The sequence below is a fragment of the Podarcis erhardii genome (assembly GCF_964252035.2).
Source record: "Podarcis erhardii genome assembly, chromosome: 6".
In the NCBI taxonomy this organism is placed as follows: Eukaryota; Metazoa; Chordata; class Lepidosauria; order Squamata; family Lacertidae; genus Podarcis; species Podarcis erhardii.
In genome coordinates this window covers 3,498,831-3,506,144 of record NC_138510.1, presented here as the reverse complement: position 1 = coordinate 3,506,144, position 7,314 = coordinate 3,498,831, and the positions used below count along the sequence as shown (strand labels likewise).

At 49.0% G+C, this 7,314-nt stretch overlaps 2 long non-coding RNA genes across 2 annotated transcripts in view; both read right to left on the bottom strand.

The window, feature by feature from the left end:
- LOC309345239 overlaps positions 1–7,314 on the bottom strand; it is a 147,139-nt gene that overhangs the window by 27,533 nt on the left and 112,292 nt on the right. The window lies entirely within an intron of this gene.
- Positions 2,237–3,239, bottom strand: LOC309344403. The gene is made up of 2 exons (XR_014157708.1): positions 2,686–3,239; positions 2,237–2,332 (listed from the first exon to the last, which is right to left on the bottom strand). It is a non-coding gene; the product is annotated as an uncharacterized lncRNA (long non-coding RNA).

The window sequence follows — 7,314 nt, the reverse complement described above, 5'->3', positions numbered from 1 at the left end:
TCTCCCCTTCTGTGGTTTCAAGCAGCTGAAGCAAACACCTTCTGAAGTCCCCCCACCCAAAGTACAATAGAACTTCCTTTGCATGGAATTAGGCTTTCCTTGGCCAACAATCAGCTCAGCAATTGTCACCTCTGGGCACTTCCTGGAGTCCCTTTTCCAAGCGCAAAATAGTGTTGGAATGGAGGAAACTGGCAAAGGAGAGGATTCTATATGATTTTTAAAGCTAGCTAACTTCCCCTGAGCTGTCAAGTTGAAAGGATACATTCAGGCATAATATTTGTAACATTTAACAACTTTAAAGATTCCCCCCGCCCCGCCCGTAATTTCCGTAACAATTACGGTAATATACCACCTTTTGGCCCAAAAAAACCCACCCCCCAAGGCAACTCACAAACAATAAAAAATGCAAATGCAATTAAAAAATCAAATGAAATATTAATGTTTCAAAAATATGAAAATACATTGTTTTTATACAAATGTTTTTAGCAGGTGCTGAAAAGAATATGGTGTAGGCTCCTGCCTGATATCAATCGGCAGGGAGTTCCAGGGTGTATGTGCTGTTACTGTACACTAGTTGTTGCTGTATTCACTCTGCGTTTTTCAATGTGTGTTTTATTATGTTATAAGGTAAAGGTAAAGGTACCCCTGCCCGTACGGGCCAGTCTTGAAAGACTCTAGGGTTGTGCGCCCATCTCACTCTATAGGCCAGGAGCCAGCGCTGTCCACAGACACTTCCGGGTCACGTGGCCAGCGTGACGAAGCTGCTCTGGCGAGCCAGCGCAGCACACGGAAACGCCGTTTACCTTCCCGCTAGTAAGCAGTCCCTATTTATCTACTTGCACCCAGGGGTGCTTTCGAACTGCTAGGTTGGCAGGCGCTGGGACCGAGCAACGGGAGCGCACCCCGCCGCGGGGATTCGAACCGCCGACCTGACGATTGGCAAGTCCTAGGCGCTGAGGCTTTTACCCACAGCGCCACCCGTGTCCCCTTTTATTATGTTATACTGTATTGCAAATCACATTTTGAGAGTTTTAAGTACAGTATAAGATGCCTAATAAATCAGAATGGAATCGAAAGCATTCCAAAGCTACCTGTTCCACCTGGTGGCAGCTCAGAGCAGGTAGCGTGTGGTGTTGGGATGTTGGTGTGGGGTGTCTTTGTGCCAGGAAAGTACCCCCCACCCCCCCACTGCCTTTTCCAGGGAAGCGAGGTGAGCCTTCCAAGCTCCAAATGCCGAATGTTGCAAGCGGCGCACGAGCTGAACAGCGGCAACAGGCATGAGCAGGCTTGCTCACTTGGTGAGCTGAGAATTGGCTCCCTTGCTGTCTCCAGCAGCTGCCTAACAGGAAGAAACTAAATGGGAAAGTCTTTCCTAGCACAGACGCACAGGAAAGCTGCACCTGGTGAACATCCACTGTGAAAGGCACAGTGCCCACAAAAAGGCATCAGCCCTGTGGCCATGCAGGGGTGCGTCCAGAACTTAGTAGGAAAGTGCATGCAGAGCAATTGCCTTGGCAACTTCCAGGGAGAGATCTCTCTGAATGGAGAGCTGTTGCCAGTCAGTGCAGACAATAGTGAGCTAAATGGACCAGGTCTGACATGGTGGCAGGCAGCTTTGGGTAGCAGGTTCTTCGGATAAGGCTGTCAGTGGCAACTATTCATTCATATTTGGAACAAAATTTTAAAAATTCCTTCCAGTAGCACCTTAGAGACCAACTAAGTTTGTCATTGGTATGAGCTTTCGTGTGCATGCACACTTCTTCAGATACCACAAAAGCTCATACCAAAAACAAACTTAGTTGGTCTCTAAGGCGCTAGGAAGTGAGAGCTGGACCATAAAGAAGGCTGATCGCTGAAGAATGGATGCTTTTGAATTCTGGTGCTGGAGGAGACTCTTGAGAGTCCCATGGACTGCAAGAAGATCAAACCTCTCCATTCGGAAGGAAATCAGCCCTGAGTGCTCACTGGAAGGACAGATTGTGAAGCTGAGGCTCCAAGACTTTGGCCACCTCAGGAGAAGAGAAGACTCCCTGGAAAAGACCCTGATGTTGGGAAAGATGGAGGGCACAAGGAGAAGGGGACAACAGAGGATGAGATGGCTGGACAGTGTTCTTGAAGCTACCAGCATGAGTCTGACCAAACTGCGGGAGGCAGTGGAAGACAGGAGTGCCTGGCGTGCTCTGGTCCAGGGGGTCACGAAGAGTCGGACATGACTAAACAACAACAACAAAGGTGCTACTGGAAGGATTTTTAAAAATTTTGTTTCGATCATGGTAGAGCAACACGGCTACCTACCTGTAACTCATTCATATTTATTACATATATATGCCACCTTCATAGGCGCCGACTCCATGGGGCTTGAGGGGGCCCGAGCCCCCTCAAAAATTCGTTTGGGGGGGCTCCGCCCCCCCAATAATCTCCGGCGCCCCTCCAGCAGAGCGCCATCGCCGCCCCTCCCCCAGCCCAAAATGCACAGGGAGGCGCGGGCTGCATGCCTCCTGCCCTCCCTCCCGAGCAAAAGCTCCACCCAATTTCCTTTGGAGCTGATTAATAGGCGCAGCACGCTCCCCTATTCGCTCACGAGGAGGCGGCGCCACTTTATTTGCATATTCATGAGCTTATTTATTATTCATGAGCTTTCCCGGGCCCCCCCAATATTTTTTATAAGTCCGCGTCCCTGGCCACCTTTCTTCTCAAGGTAGTGCCCATGATTCTTTTCCTCCCCATTTCACCCTCCCAACAACCCTGTGAGGTAGGTTGGGCTAAGAGATGGTGACAGGGTGCCAACTTGAACGAAATACTTGGAATATAACAAGCCTCGCCCTCATAATCAATCACAGGGCATGGCACACACACACACACATCATTTGAATGGCAATGCCCATCTACTTTGGGGAGCCCCAACCTCCTCAAATATTTTATTGTGGGGCGAAGGGGCCTCGCCCCCTAGGACTTGGCTCCTGTGGATAGTGGCTGGCCCAAGGTAAGCTTCATGGCTATGTGGGGATTCGAACCCTGATCTCCCAGGTCCTAATCCAACAGTCAAACCATTTACTTGCTGTGCTGCTTCCATTGCTGGAGGCAGTGTGCTTGGGAATCACAAGATCCTGCTTTGTGGGCTTTTGCAGGCATGCGGTTGGCCTCTGTGAGAGCAGGATGCTGCAGTAAATGGGCCCCCTTTGGCCTGATCCAGCAGCTGTGCTCATCCTAGGCTCTTATGCTCCTGTCTGGGTCCTGTAAGATGTCACTGAAACACAGTATTTTCGAATCCCCATGACGGGGTGAGCTCCCATTGCTCTGTCCCTGCTCCTGCCAACCTAGCAGTTCGAAAGCACCTCAAAGTGCAAGTAGATAAATAGGTACCGCTCTGGCGGGAAGGTAAACGGCGTTTCCATGCACTGCTCTGGTTTGCCAGAAGAGGCTTAGTCATGCTGGCCACATGACCTGGAAGCTGTATGCCGGCTCCCTCAGCCAGTAAAGCGAGATGAGCGCCGCAACCCCAGAGTCGGTCACGACTGGACCTAGTGGTCAGGGGTCCCTTTACCTTTACCTTTTATTGTGCAGATACTTTGCCATTGGGAATCACCCTTAAAAGCACTGCCTGCTCTCCTAAACCTCCTTGGGTTCTTTTGCGTGGGAGTCAGAAGTAGAAGCTCAAGAAAAAAGCACACCAAGAACTCAGGCCAATATAAGTTTCAGTAGTGGGAGCGGTCCCTACTCGCAAATCAATAGTCAATTGTAGCAAAAACCATTCCATTCAAAAGTATGTATTCTGACAAGGATTGCAAACTCAAATAGAGATTACAAACTCAGACAGAGATTACAAACGCAAGCTCATAAGGATATGTATAACAATAATTTGTTATTGGCCTGAGTTCTTGGTGTGCTTTTTTCTTGGTATATTTAATAACAAGAACTCCAGCTTATTTAACGTTAGAGGTAGAAGCATAGCTGCTGCAAGATCCGGACAGGTGAGGGGAGAACCAATTTGCTGTTAGCCTCGTCAAAGAGATGACCTCATCTAACGGCTCTCAGGCTGATGAGGCGATTAATGTGCATTTCAGGCTCTGTGCCGCAATTAGCCGGAATGAATAATTGAACACTTTTTGCATGATGACTTTGGAATACAAATGTCTCCAACTCTCCCGCCCGGATTGCAGGGAGGCAAGAGGCCCCTCTGCGCTGGGGGGGGGGGGGATACATTGCATGGCTGTTGATGTGGGCCTTGTCATAGTGGCCTGGTGGTCAGAATCCTACCTTAGGCTATGGGACAGCCTGTGTATTGATCAGCCATCCTGACTGGCTCGCACAAATCTGACATGGAGGCTAGATCCTGCCCGGTCTGTGTGGGGCTTTCTTTGAGCCCTGGCGCTTTGCAAGGAGTTTGCATGACTGTGCATTCATCCCGATTTGCTTGAACGTTGACACGTCTTCCTGGCAATCGTTCGTTCATCCCACATTTTGGAGGTGTGTGTGTGTTCAAATATTATATTTCAGTGTTTCAAAATAAGGAACGCTCTGTGACTTTCAGTGCAATCAAAGTACTTTGTCAGTTATCCATCTGCCAGAGGGTGAAAACCACGCTGTGCATTAGATAAGTCTGTACTTTTGACTGATCTGCCTTTTGAAAAAAATTAAAAGGGACAGATTTGTACGTTCATAGACTCATAGAACTGTTAACTAGTTCAACGCCCTGCAATGCAGGAATCACAGCTAAAGCGTCGTCATTACAGAACCACAATTTGTGCTTACATCTTTAAAATAAGACAAACCTATAGTGTTGCCAGTACCCAGACCCTGTTTGAACCAAAAGACGTGGGTGGCATTGTGGTCTAAACCACTGAGCCTCCTGGGCTTGCCGATCAGAAGGTCGGCGGTTCAAATCCCTGTGACGGGGTGAGCTCCCATTGCTCTGTCGCTGCTCCTGCCAACCTAGCAGTTCGAAAGCACACCAGTGCAAGTAGATAAATAGGTACCACTGTAGCAGGAAGGGAAACAGCGTTTCCTTGTGCTCTGGCACTCATTACAGTGTCCTGTTGTGCCAGAAGCAGTTTAGTCTTGCTGGCCACATGACCCAGAAAGCTGTCTGTGGACAAATGCCGGCTCCCTTGACCTGAAAGCGAGATGAGCGCTTCAACCCCATAGTCGCCTTTGACTGGACTTAATGATCCAGGGGTCCTTTACCTTTACCGTTTTTGCCTGTTTGAACAGGCCAATTGCCCACCTAGCCCCAAATCCTGTTCTCACAGTGGCCAGCCCAGTGCCCCCAGGAATCCTGCAAGTAGAATCCAGACACAACAACACTCTTCCCTCTAGTGATTCCCACAGGTTGGTACTCTGATACATGTGGCCTCTGATAAAGGTCAAGGGACCCCTGACCATTAGTTCCAGTCGTGGCCGACTCTGGGGTTGTGGCGCTCATCTCGCTTTATTGGCCGAGGGAGCCGGCGTACAGCTTCCGGGTCATGTGGCCAGCATGACTAAGCCGCTTCTGGCAAACCAGAGCAGTGCACGGAAACGCTGTTTACCTTCCCGCCAGAGCGGTACCTATTTATTTACTTGCACTTTGATGTGCTTTCAAACTGCTAGGTTGGCAGGAGCAGGGACCGAGGAACAGGAGCTCACCCCGTCACGGGGATTCGAACCACCGACCTTCTGATCGGCAAGCCCTGGGCTCTGTGGTTTAACCCACAACGCCACCTGCGTCACTCTGTGGCCTCTGATACTGGACCTTTTTTATATCCCTTACCTTCATTTATTGCTGAACAGCGGGGGGGGGGGGGCGCACATGCACACACAGGGCTGCGATTCCTGCCTTGCCTGTGGTTGGACTAGATACCTCTGTGGGTCCCTTCCAACTCTACAATTATCTGATTCTATGCTCTTCTTCAACAGAGAGAGCATTTCGTGGAGCGGTATAGAAAAATGTGCAAACAAATAACTGACACATATTTGTGTTTTACACCATGGCGTTGTGCTTTCTTAAGATGCCTTGACTGCAGTTTGTAGATAGGTGGTGTACAAGTCATGGCAAATAAATTCATACGGAGGGCTGGTTCTCATTGAAGTTGTGGGCCCTTGAGCAAAGCACAATTGTATTTTGATTACACACAAGTATCTAATTTTGCAGCATCTCCTTACCTCCTTTTTTTCCTTAAGGGAGACAGTGGAGCTTCAATCTGGATCACGGACCCATTCCAGTTTCCCACTGAAAACCTCCTGTGCAATCACTTACCCGTTTGCTGTATATGCTGTCCTTCTGGGCATGTCTTCGAAAGGTAGCAGGATAATAATGAAACTGAAATCAGAACTCAGAGAGTGATCGCTGAAACTCCCATGCAGATCTCCTTAGGGGAGCATTTGCCAATGAGGACAGAATTTCCCACTAGGGGGTGCCCATGTCATTCTATCTTTTTGCATAGTGCTAAAAAAACCACAGAACCCTACAGTTGGTTCCCGAGGGTCATCTGGTCCAACCCCCTGCATTGCAGGAATTTTTTGCCCACCATAGATCTTGAACCCTCAACAACCCTGACCTGAGATTAAGAGTCTCATGCTCTACCGAATGAGCTATCCCAGAGCATTTGAAATAAAACACATCTGCCCTCTTCCTTTTTTTGCTATGTATCCGTTCAACCGCTTTTGCTGCAGCAGATCAGAAAGGCTTGGTGTTGCGCATGAAAAGCCCAAGAGGCCTCTGGGAGATGAACACATTGCTTCTGTTCCAGGGTTTGAAGTAGGAGCATCAAAAAGTGTTAGATACAGTTCCGTTCCACCTTTAGAACAGATATGTAGAGTTTTGTTGTATATCACGTCTGTTTACTTCCTGCACAGTCTGCTGGGAACTTCCATTGTATATAGCTTTTGCCTACGCTTTTTGCTTGGATACGAAGGGAAGCAGACATGTTCCCCTTTGTTCTAATGCTGAATAAATGCTTGTAAATATGCTTACATATGTCTCTGTCCGCCCTTCCGTTGCAAAGAGTTCTTGTCTCTGCTGGCTTGCGTGCTTAAGTCTCTAAAGGTCTCTGAGGCTTGAGTCACAGTTTTGATGCTGTTCTGAGAACCAGAGTTCGCCCAGCTGCTGGCCAGTGGGCTGGAGCCAGCTGGGGGCCTGCCAATTGCCCTCGTCTCCCCGGATGCATCCCAACAAACAGCACCTCAAGTTTCATCTCTGGAAGTGAAACATAGGCGGAAAGATGGTGCCTCTCCCTGGATCCTCACCACCTTCTGTGCTCTGCCTCACAGGTTGACTACTGACTGACTGAGGAAGGTCTTTAAGCACAGCTCCAATTTGGACGACATGCTGAGCCA